This window comes from Hyaena hyaena, unplaced genomic scaffold (assembly GCF_003009895.1).
Source record: "Hyaena hyaena isolate Hyena2069 unplaced genomic scaffold, ASM300989v1 scaffold_129, whole genome shotgun sequence".
In the NCBI taxonomy this organism is placed as follows: Eukaryota; Metazoa; Chordata; class Mammalia; order Carnivora; family Hyaenidae; genus Hyaena; species Hyaena hyaena.
Window position 1 is genome coordinate 1130004 of NW_024080763.1, and position 16442 is coordinate 1146445.

Here is a 16442-nt window from a genome sequence, read left to right on the forward strand (position 1 = left end):
AAGCGGGGCTTTGTCACCTTCGCTGTGTTTCATTGTTGTCACTTATAAAATGGAGGTACAAATATGTGCCCAACCAATACGTATTAGACGCCGCTATGTGCCGAGCACTCTGCCAGGTGCTGGAGGTATGATGGTGAACAGGACAGCTGTCCTGGCTCCTAGTGCGATTTTATTCTGGGAGAAATAGATTGTTTAAAAAGGAAATCTAGAAAGAGGAATTGCAGCAAGTCCTGTGAAAGAAAGGGAACAGATCGGGGAGAAGGGCTGTGGACTCCTCCAGAAAGATCACAAAAGGTCTATCTCGGGAGGTAACAGTAGACTGAGATCTGAGTGCTGAGAAGGGCTAAGGATTGAAGGGAGCTGAGGGGCAGGGGAGTAGCTGGGAGCCAGGAGAGGTAGTAACACCTTGAACTGAAGGGACATGAGAAGGCTTGTACTTAACTCCTTGGCTTTCCACTAACCCTGAAAAGGTAAGTAAAATACTCAACAATCAATTTGCAAATACATTATGAGCACTGAATGCCAAGCAGTAATAGCTCTAGGACTGCGGAGTATTGGTATTGACTGTTCTGACTGAAGGCTTGAGCGATGGGGGACCAGAAATAATCCCCCTCATGATGCCATTGTTGATGTTTTTAATGGAGACGACTCTTGATTATTTGTTTATTCTGAGAGAGAGAGCACAAGAAGGGGAGGGACAGAGAGAGAGAGAGAGTGAGAATCTCAAGCAGGCTCCACACTGTGAGTCCAGAGCCCTGTGTGGGGCTGGATCTCCCCGACAGGGAGATCATGACCTGCACCCAAACCAAGAGTCCACACTTACCTGACTGAGCATCTCCCGCTGCTATTTTTTGTTCGTTTATATGCTTCACTTATTTTTGAGAGAGAGAGTGCAAGAGAGGGGAGGGCAGAGGGAGGGAGGGGATGGAGGCTCTGAAGCAAGCTCTGTGCTGGAGCAGGGAGCCCGATGTGGGGCTTGAACCGATGTGAGATCTTGTAGACCTGAGCCAAAGTCAGATGCTTAACCAACTAAGAGACCCAGGTGCCCCTTAAGAGTGATAAAGCTGAAGGGGCGCCTGGGTGGCTTAGTCGGTTAAGCGTCCGACTTTCGCTTAGGTCATGATCTCGCGGTTCGTGGGTTCGAGCCCCGCGTCGGGCTCTGTGCTGACTGCCAGCTCAGAGCCTGGAGCCTGTTTCAGTCTGTGACTCCCTCTCTCTCTGACCCTCCCCTGCTCACGCTGTCTCTCTCTCTCTCTCTCCTAGAAATAAATAAAACATTTAAAAAAAAATTTTAAGAGTGATAAAGCTGAAGCTTTGCTCCACCCCAAAGCCCTGATCTCTTGGGGGTGTTTGTGGCCCCATGTGCCGACACCACAGGGTCAAGGGTGGTGGGGTTGGACTTCAGAGCCATCACCCCTTTACCTTCAAGTCACCCCATTCGTGGGGTCCTCACCGTCGAGCCGTACCGGCCTCTACCCCATGTTCTCTCGCACTCACTCGCCCACGTTCGTGGGCGCTGACAGTTGGATCCGGCAGTGCCTTCTTTCTCCGCACCCCAGACCTGCCAACAGGCTGGGCAAGTTCATCATCTGCACACACGCTCCATCCCGCTCAGGCTGTTAGAGCTCCCCATGGCCTCCGCTGGCCTCCGCCCTCCTTGCCATCCTCCCCACGGCCGGTCCTGGGCCCCGCATCACAGAGAATGGCTCCGTTATGGAAACAGCAAATGTCAGGGCCAGTCTCTGACCTTCTCCCTCTTTTATCCCATCTCACAGGCTCTTCCCCAGTTCAGGACCTTGCAGCCAATCGAGCTTTGACTGTGAGTCTCTTTCCGGCTTCCCTTCCGGCCCCAGAACTTCCTGGCATCAGGTGCTTTTGAACATCACCTTGACGATACCCTCATTCTTATCCTTACACCCACTTGATGACGAGAGCCGCTTCTAAATAAACCCTTCAATCCCCCCAGTCCCAGCCCCTAATTCTCTCTCGAACCCACCCCAGCCAGGTTCTCACCACCAATATCCCATTAAAAATGCTCTGCTCACGCTGGCCAGTGACCTCCATGCTGCTAACGCCATTCTCAGTCCCCACCTGTCAGCTCCACTTCCTCCCTCGGGGTGCATTTTCTCTCTGTGGCTTTCAGGATACCACTCTTGGTCTCCCTCCCGTGCTCACTGTGGTTTCTTGCTTTTTTGCTGGGTCTTCTTCTCCCAACTTAATTTTGGAGTGTGCAGGGCTCAGTCTTTGGTTTTCTTCTCTGTGTCCACATTGTCAATTATCGCACCTAGTCTCATGGCTTTAAATAAAATTTGTACGCTGACAGTCCCTCAAATACATATGTTTGTCGCTGAGACGTAGTTCCTAAACTTGGTACTTGCATACCAATGGCCTGATCAGCAAACATCTCAAATTCAACATGTCCAAAACCGAACTTCTGATCTTCCTTCCACCCCACAACACCCATTCAGTTCGGAAAAAAAATCTATCTTTACCAGTTTCCAGTGAAAACTCCTTGGAGAAAAAACAAAATTCTCTCAAGCTCGACATTCTAACTTCAAAATATAGCCAATCCTGGATATATTTTTGTGAGAAGTTCTAATCAAATAGACTCTTGTGCAGATAATAAAATATAAAACTATAACTACCTAAAGGCACTGGAGACCCACCCAGACAGGTTTCCAAGGAGAGTAGATACCTGGGAGAAAGGAATAACCCTGGATGTTTCCCATGTTGTTTTTTTTTTTTTCCAAAATGTTTTCTTTATTTCTGAGAGAGAGACAGAGACAGTGTGAGCAGGGGAGGGTCAGAGAGAGGGGAGACACAGAATCTGAAACAGGTTTCCGGCTCTGAGCTGTCAGCACAGAGCCCGACGCGGGGCTCGAACCCACAAACCGTGAGATCATGACCTGAGCCAAAGTCAGACGTTCAACCCACAGAGCCACCCAGGTGCCCCTGAGTTTCCCATTTTTGATGGGTGTTACCCAAGGGAGGCCTCACATGTACACCAGGTGAGGCATCTAAAAGTTCAATAGCAAAACCTCAGTCTTGTTTGAAGAACTAGAAGACAAGGACCAAGTCAGCTGTGTCTGACAGAAAATGAGAAGAGAAAGGTTGAAAGGGAGAAAATCAAAAAACTGAAACCGAAAATTCAGGATGTAAACTCAACCCAAATCTCTGAGTGACACAAAACCATGTGTGGGAAGAGCAGACTCCAGGGTCCCAGCTTGGGCTAAAGGAACTGAACTGAGATTTGATTGGCCACTGACTGCAGGGAAGACGACATATACCTGGAATTCACCCAGTTACGTGACTGCTTTAGAAAAATAGGCACTCTTCAAAGGAATATAATGGAACCCAGTGACTGCACAACATAACTTTCATGGTACGATCCCAAATTACTCAACAAAGAAATGGGGGAAATGTGACTGTACTCTGCCCTTGGGAGCCCAAGAAAAAAGATGGCCTAGAAAAGACAATTTTTCTGTATTTAATAACCTATTGGAAAATATGATTCCAGATTCCGGAATCTGATCACATCGTAACCACCTCCTTGTCATTGCCCTGTTTACGTGACAGGTGGGAGTCCTACACTGATCTTCAGATTGATCTCCTAGTTCCACCATTGTCCCCTGTGGTCTTCTCCCAACACAGCACCCAGAGAAATCCTCTCAAAATAGAAGTCTGACCATACAGCCTGTGCTCAGCACCCTCTGCTGGCTACCATTGTATTCAGAGTAAAAGCCAAAGTGCCTGCGATGGCTAATACAACTGTGTCCATCTGTTGAGGCTGCACTAACAGAATACTGGAGACTCGATGGCTTATAAACCACGGACATTGGTTTCTCACAGCTCTGGAGTGTGGAGGTCCAAATCAAGAAGCCAGCAGCTTCCATGAAAGTCCACTACCTAGTTCATGGCTGCCCATCTTCCCACTGCGTCCTTACAGGGCAGAAGGGATGAGGGAGTTCCGTGGGGCCTCTCGTATAAGGCCACCAATCCTGTCCGTGAGGGCTCCACCCTTATGACCTAGTCACCTCCTAAAGGCTCACCTCCTAATAACATCACCTTGGGCTTGGAATTAAATGTATGAATGGGGAGTGGGGGGCACACATATTCAGTCGTTAGCAACAACTTTATGTGATCCAGCTCCCGTACCTCTTAGGCCTCTTCTCTACATCTCTTCCCTTCACTCACTGGGTGCCGGTCACACCAGTCTCCCAGCTGTTCAGATGCTCCAGGCAAATGCTCCCTCCTTAGAGGCTGGTATGTCTTCTGCCTGGACGCTCTTCTCCAGATGCCTACTTGGTTACTGCTCTCCTCTTCCAGGTCTTTGCCCAGATTTCACCTCCCCACTGAGGCCACCCTGACCCCAAATACCAAATATTGCCAACAGCTTCCACCTCCACACCCACCATCCCCAGACACCCCCCCCCCAACCCCAGCCTGTTCTGATCTTTTTCCCATATGACTTCTCCCCTTCTGACATATTCTGTAATTTTTCTTTTGTTCTATTATTTGTTGTAGGTCTTCCCAGCTCTGAAGACGGGAACCTTTGTCTGTTTTGTTTACTGGTATGTCCCCAAGAGCCCAGTACAGTGCCTGGTTCATAGCAAGCACTCAATTATGAGTGAAATGAATAAATACATTAACTAGTGCTAGGGAAAGCCATGTAATTGTGAGGAAAAAACCACAGGCTAAACATACACACCCGTCTTTCCTCCCTTACAAATCCCCACTGAAATAAAAGAAAAGGAGATATTTTAAAAGATTTTAAAAATCCATCCTGAGGGGCACCTGGGTGGCTCAATCGGTTAAGCTTCTGACTTCAGCTCAGGTCATGATCTCACTGCTCATGAGTTCAGGCCCCTCAACGGGCTCTCTGCTGTCAGCATAGAGGCTGCTTCAGATCCTCCATCCCTTTCTTTGTCTGCCCTTCCCCCACTCATTCTTTCTTTTTCTCTCTCTCTCGCTGGCAAAAATAAACACTTAAAAAAATAAAGATAAAATCAGCCTTGAAAAACAAGAAAGGGAGTCTGCACCTAGTCAGAGAGTTTGTGAAAACTCTGGAAGATAAACCACAAGCGGACTGAATTGATTGTTACACAAAGCAGGTTGTCACAAAGCACTTTTATGATGAGGCCCTGTTCCCAGTGCTGAGGAGGACAGTCAGTGGATGTCCAGCTCTCAAGGAGTGTGGAGAAGGTGGCCAGAAAATAGGAACAAACCTACTGCTTTAGGCAGACAAGCGCCAGAGCTAGAATGACACCGGTAGTGGGTAGAGTGCTTAGAAGGCTGGACCCAGTGACAAAGGAGTAGGGCATGAGATTTATAAGCCGTACGAGGCGCGGGTCCTTTCTGAGACCCTGTAAGAAGGTTGGATTTTATTCTAGCTACAATGAGGACGTACTGGATGGATAAAAGCAGAGGAGTGATAGGACTTCTGTAACGACCTCTCCGTCTTTACAAAGTGATAGAGACTTTTGTAAAGACCTCTCTGGTTTCTGAGTATTGGGTGCGCTGTGTGGGCACAGGGCAAGAGGGGAGGCAGCGAGGTGAGTCAGAGACCATTGCAGAAGTCCAGACGAAAGGAGACCGTGACTGGGACAAGGCTATGGCAGTGAAGATGTGAGAAGTTCTTTGACTTTTTTTGATGTTTGTTTATTTTTGAGAGAGACACAGAGAGACTCTGAGCTGTCAGCACAGAGCCCGACGCGGGGCTTGAACTCACAGAGCGCGTGAGATCATGACCTGAGCTGAAGTCGGACGCCTGGGCCACCCAGGCACCCCGGAAGGTCTTTGAATCTTGATTTGGGGTGGAGGCACCACAACAGGAATTGGCAACCTACTGGCTGCCAAGGGTGAGGTAAAGGGAGGAAGTAGCGAGAACACTGCTTTGGGCCTGACCGCCATGGAGTGGTGATGCAGTTACTGAAAGGCACAAACGCACGAGGCAGCGGGTCAGCAGGAGTAGGCAGGTGCTCCCCGGCAGGTGCTCCCCGGCAGGTGCTCCCCAGCAGGTGTCTCCAGATTCCCATCCGTGGAGCCTCTGTAAGAACCACGATGCAGCGTGTGGGTCGCAGGCCATCTTCGAATCTGCGGTTAGCAAGGAAGGAAAATCACAGGCCAGTGTCCTTCCCGAGCACAGATGCAAAAGCCCTAAACAAATATGAGCAAGTCAAATTCAGCGATAACCTTCAGTTTCCAGTTCCGCGCATCGGGGGCTTGGAAATGGCCACTCCGTCCCAAGAAGCAAAAAGCTAAATAGAGTAAAGAAATGAACAGTTCTTCTCAAAGCCAGGAGAGAAGGGAAGGCCACCTGCACACGTCTCCCAATGCTGGAGAGATAGGTGACCGTAAGGAGTCGCAGCTTCCCAGAACAGAGATTTGCAAGCAGAAAGCCCGGAGGGAACGGGGCTGAGGTAGGGGACCCTGAGCTCTCACTGGCAAGTTGCTCGAGGCTCAGTGCAGACAAATCTGAAGTTGAAAACTCCAGGGGACCTGGTCAGAAGGGAGCTCCCTCAAATATTGTGAAATTGCCTTCCAGGAGCTTAGCCACATTCCCACAGTAAATATCAGAGGGGAAAATACCCCCTGAGGCTTCTGGCAGGGGGAGTGGAAAAAGAGCCATCTGACATATGTCAGAGGGTTCTGTCCCTCCCTGCCCTCAAGGGAAACTAGTAACCAGAGCCTCACTGATTTAGGGGAAGGGAGAGACCCACCTCCACTCCAGCCATCCTGTCCCAAGGAGGGAGAGAACACTGACCAACACGTGTGAAATTCACAGCCCAGACGGAGGGGCTCACCAGACAATTGAGACCACATCATGGGACGTAGACCTCCTCCCCACTCCCCTACCCCTCAACACCACATCACTAAAGGCCTATTTACCTAGTACGTTCCTTCTAACTGGGACATCGTATCTGGATATCAGTTTAAATTATAAGACATAAATTATAAGACACACTAAAAGGCAAAAAGTGCAATGTGAAGAGAGAGTAAGCATCCAACCAAGCACAGCAGAGGTGTTGGAATTATCAGACCAGGAATTTAAAGCAACTATGATTAATACACCAAGGGCCGTCGTGAATAAAGTAGACAGCATGCAAGAGCAGATGGGGGATCTAAGCAGAGAGATGGAAATCCTAAAAAGAACCAAAAAGAAATACTAGAGGGGCACCTGGGAGGCTCAGTCAGTTAAGTATCTGACTCTTGATTTCCACTCAGGTCATGATCGTGCGGTTCGTGAGTTCAAGCCCCGCATAGGGCTCTGCGCTGACAGTGTGGAGCCTGCTTGGGATTCTCTCTTCTCTCCTTTTCTCTCTGCCCCTCCCCTACTCATGCTCTCTCAAAATAAACTTAAAAATGAAAATTTTTTTAGAAGATACTGGAGATCAAAACGACTGTAAGAGAAATGAAGAGGGTATTTGATGGGCTTAGTAGTAGATGGACATGGCTAAGCAAAGAATCTCTGAGCTAGAGGAAAGATCAATAGAATCCTCAAAAACTGGAAAGCAAAGAGGACAAAGAATATCCAAGAATTCTGGGACAAATGCAAAAAGTGTCGTATGTGCATAATTGAAATACTAGAAGGAGAAAGAGGAAGGCACAGAGGAATCTTTTGAAAGAATGACAACTGAGAATTTCCCCAAATTAATATCAGACCCCAAATCACAGATACAGAAAGCTCAGAGAACAGGTGGAATAAATGTCCAAAAAACTTACACCTAGGCAGATTCTCTTCAATGTTCTGAAAATTTAAGATAAAGAAAAAACTTTGAAAGAAACCAGAGGAAAAGACCCAGCTCACCGAGAGAGGAACAAAGATAAGAAATACCTCTGACTCAGGGCACCTGGGTGGCTCAGTCGGTTGAGTGTCTGACTCTTGATGTTGGCTCAGGACATGATCCCAGGGTCGTGGGAGTCCCATGTCCCCCTTCCCCCCACGTCAGGCTCTGCACAGTGCGTGGAGCCTGCTTAAGATGTTCTCTCTTTCCCTCTGCCCCTCTTCTCTACTCGTGCTCGTTAAAAATTAAAAAAAATAAAAGAAAAAAAATACCTCTGAACCCCTCGGAACCATGCAAAAAAGGAAAGAGTAGAGTGGAATATTTAGTATTGAGAGAAAAAAACCACCAGCCTAGAATTCTCTGCCCTATGAGATTATCTTTCAAAAGCAAAGGAGAAATAATGACTTTTCAGATGAACAGGAGTCAAGGAAATACTTTGCAGTAGTTCTGCCTTGCAAGAAAGGTCAAAAGAAAGTGTTTTAGAGAGAAGGAAAAAATAGAGAGATCAGAAATGTGAATCTACATAAAGGAAGAAATAAGTGAAGGTAAAATAAAAGTAGTTATTTTTCTTAATTGATCAAACAGAACAGTTTGTTCAAAATAATCATAGCCACAACGTGTTCAGTCACGTTTGGTTTTGTGTATATCACAGATACGCATAGTGTTAGTTTATACATAGAGACTAGTGTATGTTTACGTTTAAGTAAAATGAATGACAGCATGAATGATGAAAGTGATATGGGAAGGAGGAGGATTATTTCATTACTATAAGACACTCACAATCCATAGTGTTCTTTGCAAGGGGATTTGGATTTGTTGTAAGTATATTTTGCAAACTCTGGGGTAACCCCTGAAAAATGTGAAAAAAAAAATAAAGTAGGTATACCTGACATGCTAAGAAAGCAGAGAAAATAGAATCATATAAGATGCTCAGTTCAAACAACAAAAGGCAGGAAAAACAAGAGTGGGAGACAAAAGTAGCAACTAAGAAGAGGGTAACAAATGGAAAATGGAAACCACTAATATCTAATGGTAGATAATAATTTATGTCAAATTCAATGATAGGTAAAAAAAAAAAAAGATAATACATCATTATTAAGTTGGGCTTATCCTAAGAATGGAAAGTTGTTTAACATTCTAAATTCAATCAAAATAATGGACCACATTATCCAATTATGCAATCATCTCCATAGATGCAGAAAAAGCATTTAATAAAATCCAATACCCATTCATAACAAAAATAGTATGAATAGTTCCCCAGATGGCAGGGAACCCCATTAAACTGAGAAAGAAGAACCAAAAACAGAAACAGAATGAACATCATCATTTAATGGTGAAATATTGAAATTTTCCCCCCTTGAGATGAGGAATGAGACAAAATCGGTCCCTATCACTTTCATCAACACTGTGTAGTAGAGGTTTTTGCTAGTGCAATAATGTAAGGCTAACGAAAGCAAAAAATTGCCATTATTCAGTCAAAATGTTTGAATATTAGCAGTTGGAAAGATTTACAGCTAAGTGAATTCAAGGTCACTGGATATGAGGTCAATATACAGAAATCTATTGTACCAGCCACAAACACCTAGAAAGTTAAATTCAAAAATGATATGATTTACCATAGCGTCAGAAAACAACATGTCCAGGAATAAATCGAACAAAAGATGTTGAGAAATCTATACACACAACAAAATGCAAAACAGTATCCATGGTAATTTTAAAAGACCTGAGGGAAGGAAGGAAGCAAGGAAGGACACATTCATGAATTTGAATAGTCAGTATTATAAAGATATTCCCAAACTGAATTTAGATTCGGCACAACCCCAATAAAAATTGAGAATTTTTTTTTCTTTAATGTGTATGTCTAAACTGACAAGTTGGTTTTTGAGTTTATGGGCAAATGAGAAAGGCCAAGAACAACCCAGATAATCGTACAGATGCACAAAGCTTGAGGACTTATGTGACCAGATGTCAAGATTTACTACAAAGCCAGAGTAATGAAGTCAGGGTGGTATTGGTGCACATACGGGCAGAGCAGTGGAGTGGAACACAGGATCCAGAAAGATCTGCGCACATACAGTCACTGGATTCATAACAAAGGAGACAGATCTGTGTGATAGGAAAAGATGGAGCTTTCTATAAATGAAACCTAGTCAGCTGGATGTCCATGTGGGAAAAACGAGTCCTCCCCAGGACCTCACACGATTAACAAAAATCAATTCCAGATTGATTGAAGATCAACTTGTGACAGGGGAAAAAAAAAGCTTTTAGAAAAAAACAAAATTATCTTCATGGCTGCAAAGTAGGCACAGATTTCTTAAGCATAATGTTCAAAGAAATAACCATGAGGAGAAAAAATTAGAGTTGTTTAAAATTTTTAAATAAAAACTTTTAACTTAAAAATTAAGTTAGGGGTGTCTGGGTGGCTCAGTTGGCTAAGCACCCGACTCTTGACTTGACTCAAGTCATGATCTCACGGTTCATCAGTTTGTGCCCTGCGTCGGGCTCCGCGCTGACAGTGTGGAGCCTGCTTGAGATTCTGTCCCTCCCTCTCTCTCTGCCTCTCCCCTGCTAGCTCATGCTCTCTCTCTCACAGACACAAAATAAATATTTTAAAAAGTCATCAAACAGACAGAAAACACCAGAGAGAATATTAAAAAGGCAAGCCATGAGGAGTGACAAGGGAGTTATTCCAAAATACATAAAGAATCCCTATAAATCAGTAAGCAAAAGACACACAATCCAGTAGGAAACTAAGCAAAATACTTGAGCAGATGCCTCACAAAAGAGGCTACCAAATGGCCCAAAGCATATGGACGTCTCTTAAACTCACAGTCATTAGAGAAATACAGATTAAAACCACAATGAATACTAACATGTATCCACCAGCACGACTAAAATTAAAAACACTGATCCTACCAAGTGCTGGTGAGGCTGTTGAACTGAACTCAACTACACGGCTGGTGGGAATTCATCAGTATCAGCTACATTTGAACGCATTCTGTGTCTCAGAAATCTATTCCCGATTCATAGACGTGAACATAGTATGTTCTTTAAAACATGTGCAAGAATGTTTATAGTAGTGCTGTTTTCAATAGCCCCAAATCGGAAATAACTTTGATAGAATTGTTAAATAAATTACAGGATTTTCATGTAATGAAATAATATTTAGAAATGCGGGTAAACTGATTACTACCTACAACACAATCCGTAAAAGTTCATTTCACAAGCATAATACTGAGTGAAAGAAATTAGACACAGAAAGATACATCCCAAATGGTTCCATTAAGATAAAGTTCAAAGTTAGAAGTCAAAATATTGGTTACCTTTTGGTTCATAGTATATGGGAGTACAAAGAAGGTTTTTGGTGTGTTGGTCATTTTATTTTTCTTTATCTCTTGGTTGGTTATATGGTTCCCTTTGTGAAAATTTATTGAATTTCACACTTATGATCTGCATTCTTTTCTGTACTTGTACAAAAAGCTTAAAAATGAATATTAAACCCCTAACAAAATTGCCGCTCCTTCTGATACGAAGAATAACCAGAGACATAAAGTTCTTAGAAATTAAAAATAATTAAAAATAGGGACCTGGGTGGCTCAGTCGGTTAAGCGTCCGATCTTGGTTTCGGCTCAGGTCATGATTTCACAATTCGTGAGTTTGAGCCCCGTGTCTGGCTCTGTACTGACAGCATGGAGCCTGCTTGGGATTCTCTCTCTCCGCCCCTCCCCTATTCTCTCTCTCTCTCTCTCAAAATAAATAAACATAAAAAATATATAATTAAAAATAATAATTGTTGAAGAAAACGTTTAGTGGACCACCTGGACAATAGAATGAGCATGGGTAAAATCCATGCTGGTGTTCTTGGACAGGAATCAGCAAATTTTCTTTGTAAAAGGCATATAGGCATTGTGAGCTGTACAGTCTCTGCCACAGCTGTGTAACTGCCAGTACAGCCAAAAGCAACCAGAGACTATATGTGAGTGAGTGGACAGGGCTGTACCTCAGGGAAACTTTATTTATGAACACTGAAATTTAAGTGTCATAATTTTCAACTGCCTTGAAATATTATTCTTTTTCTTTTTCTCCATGAGTTAAAAGTATAAATTATCCAGCAAGCCATCGAAAAACACATAGTAGACCAGATTTGCCCCGTGGGCTATAGTTTGCCAACCCGTGGTCTAGATCGGTCAAGGAAAGCTCATATAATTTAGAGCAGACACAAACAGAAAATTAGAAAAGGTGAAGAAACAGGGTGATAGACCCAGAAGGTAAAATATTACTTTTATTAGACTTCCAGAAGCAGAGGGGGGAAAAGAGTAAATAAAGGTGCAAGTGAAGGTGTAATATTCAGGTAATCTCTACGCCCAACATGGGGCTTGACCCCACAACCCTGAGATCAAGAGTCCCACGCTCCACCAACTGAGTCAACCAGGCGCCTGAAAGTGTAATATTCATACTCCCAGGGGCCACCAAGTGCCCAGAAGGCTGAAGGAAAGAAGATTCACACCTAGATATTTTGGGTGCAATTTCAGACCTCCAAGGGTAAAGAGGAAATTCAAAGTTGTTCCAGAGAGAACAAAACATTTTACCAAGTAGGCATGAGAGTCCGCCTTACCTCAGACATCTCTTTGGACATAATGAGTGCCAGAAGGTGGTGGACCCATACCTCAAAGTCTAGGGCAAAGTGCTTTTGATTTGGAAGTCTACACACAGCCAAACCGGCAGTGAAATGTAGGGGCGAATGAAGGTGCTCTGGATACACAAGGAGTCAACACTATCTCCTGTGTTAAATAAAGATCTCCAGAAAGTTTCCTGGGCATCAGGATAGGAATGTTTCTTAGGTGCTCTGTCGTAACCAAAACCTGGGGGCTGCAGACCATTTCTCCTCACTCACTTTGCTAACAAATCCCAATTTTCTCCAACACAAGGTGGCAATGTGCTTTAGGCAGGCAGCTCAGAAGGTTAAATATTAAGCTAAGCCATTCATGGTAAATACATTCCCTTTGCCACTGACCAGTTAAGGGTGGGTATATGATGAAATTCTGGACTGTGAGATGTTAGGGGAAACTTCTAGAAAGCTTCGGCACAAGTTCTTCCTTGCCGATAAAGGGAAACACGCAGAAGATGGCTCTTCCTCGCTGCTCACGTCGCCGTGTCTGCCCAGGGAGCTGGGCACCGGGGCACCGATCTGTAACATCAGGGAACTAAGCACAATAAGCAAGTGAGGGCTATGCCGGAGTGGAAAACTAAAAAGCACCTGGGTCGCTGATACTATCTGAGCCACTTAATTAACCCAGCCCGAACCAGTCTACCTCCAGAATTCTTGATACGTGAGGTAATAAATACTCTTTTGTTTAAGTCACCCCTGGTTGGAGTTCTTTCTCACCAATTGGCACCCTATTGACATAAGTACAAAAAAAAAAAAAAAAACCTGACTGGACAGCATTTCCCTGTCTCCGTGTTTGTGAAACTATGGCTCCGGGGCTGAGGCTGGGCCACCCGTGGAAGGATGGCGGAAATGACCCTGGGGCTACTGGGAAGGACAGGCTGCAAGCTTGGGGCCTCTTTGGTCTAGACAGGCCAAATCTGGGAGTAAATATGATCAAAATCCATTAAGATTTGATGTCTCTGATAAGATCAGGGTGGACTTGGATGCCACATCCTGAAATATTGGAGCAACATAAGCACCAGTGTGAACACAAGCCCTGCATACTTAGCCTGAGCTGCGAGGAGACAGTGTAGCTGAAGCGCTAAGACCTCTGGGGACTTATGACCATTGCCATCCAGCCAGGACTTAGAAGAGCAACAAGGTTCCCTGCACACTGTTCTAGAAGCACCTGGTTGGCGTCCATCAACCATACAGGAACTACGCATTATTAGATCCTGCGAAACAGGAGGAAGGTGGGCAAGGGCCAGCCTGTGGTCATTAAGCCACGAATTACTCTGCGCCATTGAGAATCCATCCATCGTGTGTGTATCGACCGGATCAACCTCAAAGCCATTTCCTCAAGGGCCTTCTAGTGAATACGGACGCTGTTAGAAGCATTTTCTTAGGTGAGCTTTGATTTCCAGGCATGCTCCTTGTGGACTCGCCAGAAGGCGTGTCTCACGCACGGCCACGACGTCACTCTGTGTTTGTACACCTACCGAGCAGCAATTCTCAACCCTGGAGGCACCTTGAAATCAGATGGAATTTTTTCTTTGTTAATTATACTGTTTCCTGGGCCAAGCTCACCAGGGGATATTGACATGTTTCACAAAAGACCCCTTTGCTAGGAAGTAGGTTGAGTGAGGCAAGTTGTGGGCCCAGAGACCCCGAGGTTAGGTGTTACTGGAAGGGCGGGGTCCTTTGGAATTCCTCTGATTGTTTGGGTGGGAGTGGAGATCAGATCTTAAGTATGTTTGGTTGTGAAGCCCACGGGCTCAACAGGTCGGACACACTTCCCTCTGCATCCTCCTCAAACGATATTGTTGTTCTCCTTCCTGCCATTGATTCTTTATGTGGACTTGTATATAACCCAGAAAGTCAGGCACAGCTGAGAAATATAAGCCGCCCCCATGTCAGGAACAAGGTATTTTCCAATATTTCATTTGTGAGTGGGTGATTTGTTGTATATAAAGGGTCACAAAATGGTGGACTGCCCTTTCGATTTTAATTGCTTGTTGCTTACTTTTTCTGCTGCTCTCAACTTGACCATGGAGCAGGCCTCGCACATTTACTCTGTCCTTCGCTGCTTATTATTCAGGTAACACACAGGAGTGTGCTGGAGCTGGCTTGTACCAGCTCACGGGAGCTAATTGTTTGTGTCCCTTCCCAACTCTGCATTCAGTGACATTACATTAGGACCCTGAAATTGGCCATGGAGGCAGTATTTGCACCATGAAAATCAGCCAATGCTACAAATCAGGGCTTTTTCCCCCAGAGAGCCACTTATTCAACATTCCCCAGTACACCACTGAGTTCACATCTTCATATTTCAGGAAGCAGATAAAACAAATGAAGAAGATACCCGCTATTCATGGTGAAGCATTGACTATGTGCATTTCTCTTTCCTGTCTCCTGTCACCCCTCCTAAATCATGGTAAACAACAGCCCCCAAAAAGGTGTAAGTTAACGGCAGAGAGACCAAGAGGCAGACCTCTGGCCGGAGTCGTGCGTGGGATACCTACCTCTTCAGCATCACTTCAGAACCTCTCATCTTAGTCACAGTAGCACCAACCCAGCAGGGAAGGCTTTTGGCCAGTTTCTCGAAGGCAGCACCTGACAAGGTCTTACCTCCTGCCCCGGCCCTCCCTGAGGCATGGGATACTGCAGGCACCCCGGCTTCTGCAACCTGGAAGTGTGGGGTGGTCAAGTCTCATGGGGATAAACCTTTGACAAACAAGGGATGGGGCCATTGGACCTGCACGGGATGGCCCTGCAAGATCCATCTGCTGCACTTAGTGGGCCAGCACCTCCTTATACGGGCTTGCCCTCCTCCCTATGGCCCTTTCACTTGGAGTGGCACTTCCTAGTAAAGTGATAGCTCACCAGCCTTTACCTCTGCTCAGCTCAGACCCGGACAAAATTTGTGGAGGATGATGAACAGATGGCAAGGAGGTAACAGCTGATGGAATGATGGCAAAGAGCACAGCGCAGGGGATGGACTCCTATGGGGCAGAACTGATCCACCCCCAAGGACCCTGGATGCCCGAGAACAAAAAATACTGTGCTGACGGAAGGTGGGACAGGGAAATAGACCAAAAAGTGTCAGAGAGGGGGGAATTCAGGGCACTCTGTAGCTTTCTGCTCCAGGCAACGCAAGATAAACATGCGGTCAAATGACACCACGGAGGATTAACCCATGGTATACGGGGCCATTCAACAAAACAGCTAGCAAGGACTCTTCCGAAGGTCAATATCCTAGGGAGAAAATCCAGATTTTAAAAACCTGGAAAAAAATGACAGTGCAGCACATAAAACATCACTGGATCCTGGTTCAAAGACTGAAAAACAGGGGCACCTGGGTGATTCAGTCGGTTAAGCATCAAACTTCGGCTCAGGTCATGATCTTGTGGTTTGTAAGTTCAAGTCCCACATCAGGATTACAATGGTGGTGCAGAGCCTGCTTGGGATTCTCTCTCTCTCTGCCCCTTCTCCACTTTCTCTCTCTCTCTCTCAAAAAAAAATAAACTTTAAAAAAAATGAGAAGCAGTGAACATATATATATACCATTGGGACAGCTGAGGAAAATTGAATATGGAATGGATATTAGGTGACATTTTGAAATTTGTGTTAATTATTTTAGGTGTGATAATAGTGCTGTGGAGATATTGGGGAAATGTCCTTATTTATTAAAAAAAAAACATGCTAATATAGTTAAGGATGAACTGACAATTTTGCCTGCAACTTACCTTCAATAGTTCTGTAAACTGTGTGTACATTAACACAGATATATTATACACAAAGGCACACACACTTACAGATAGAGCAGATATATCAACCTGTTCTCAACAGTTCAATCTAGGTAAAGGATATCGAGGCATATATTGTACTCGTTCAATTTTTCTATTCATGTTTTAAAATTTATATTAAAATGGGGATGGAGAGGCAATACACTAATGATTTCAAGAATCTGAGGAAGTGTTTTCTTTGTTAAAAAAAAAAAAAGAAAGAAA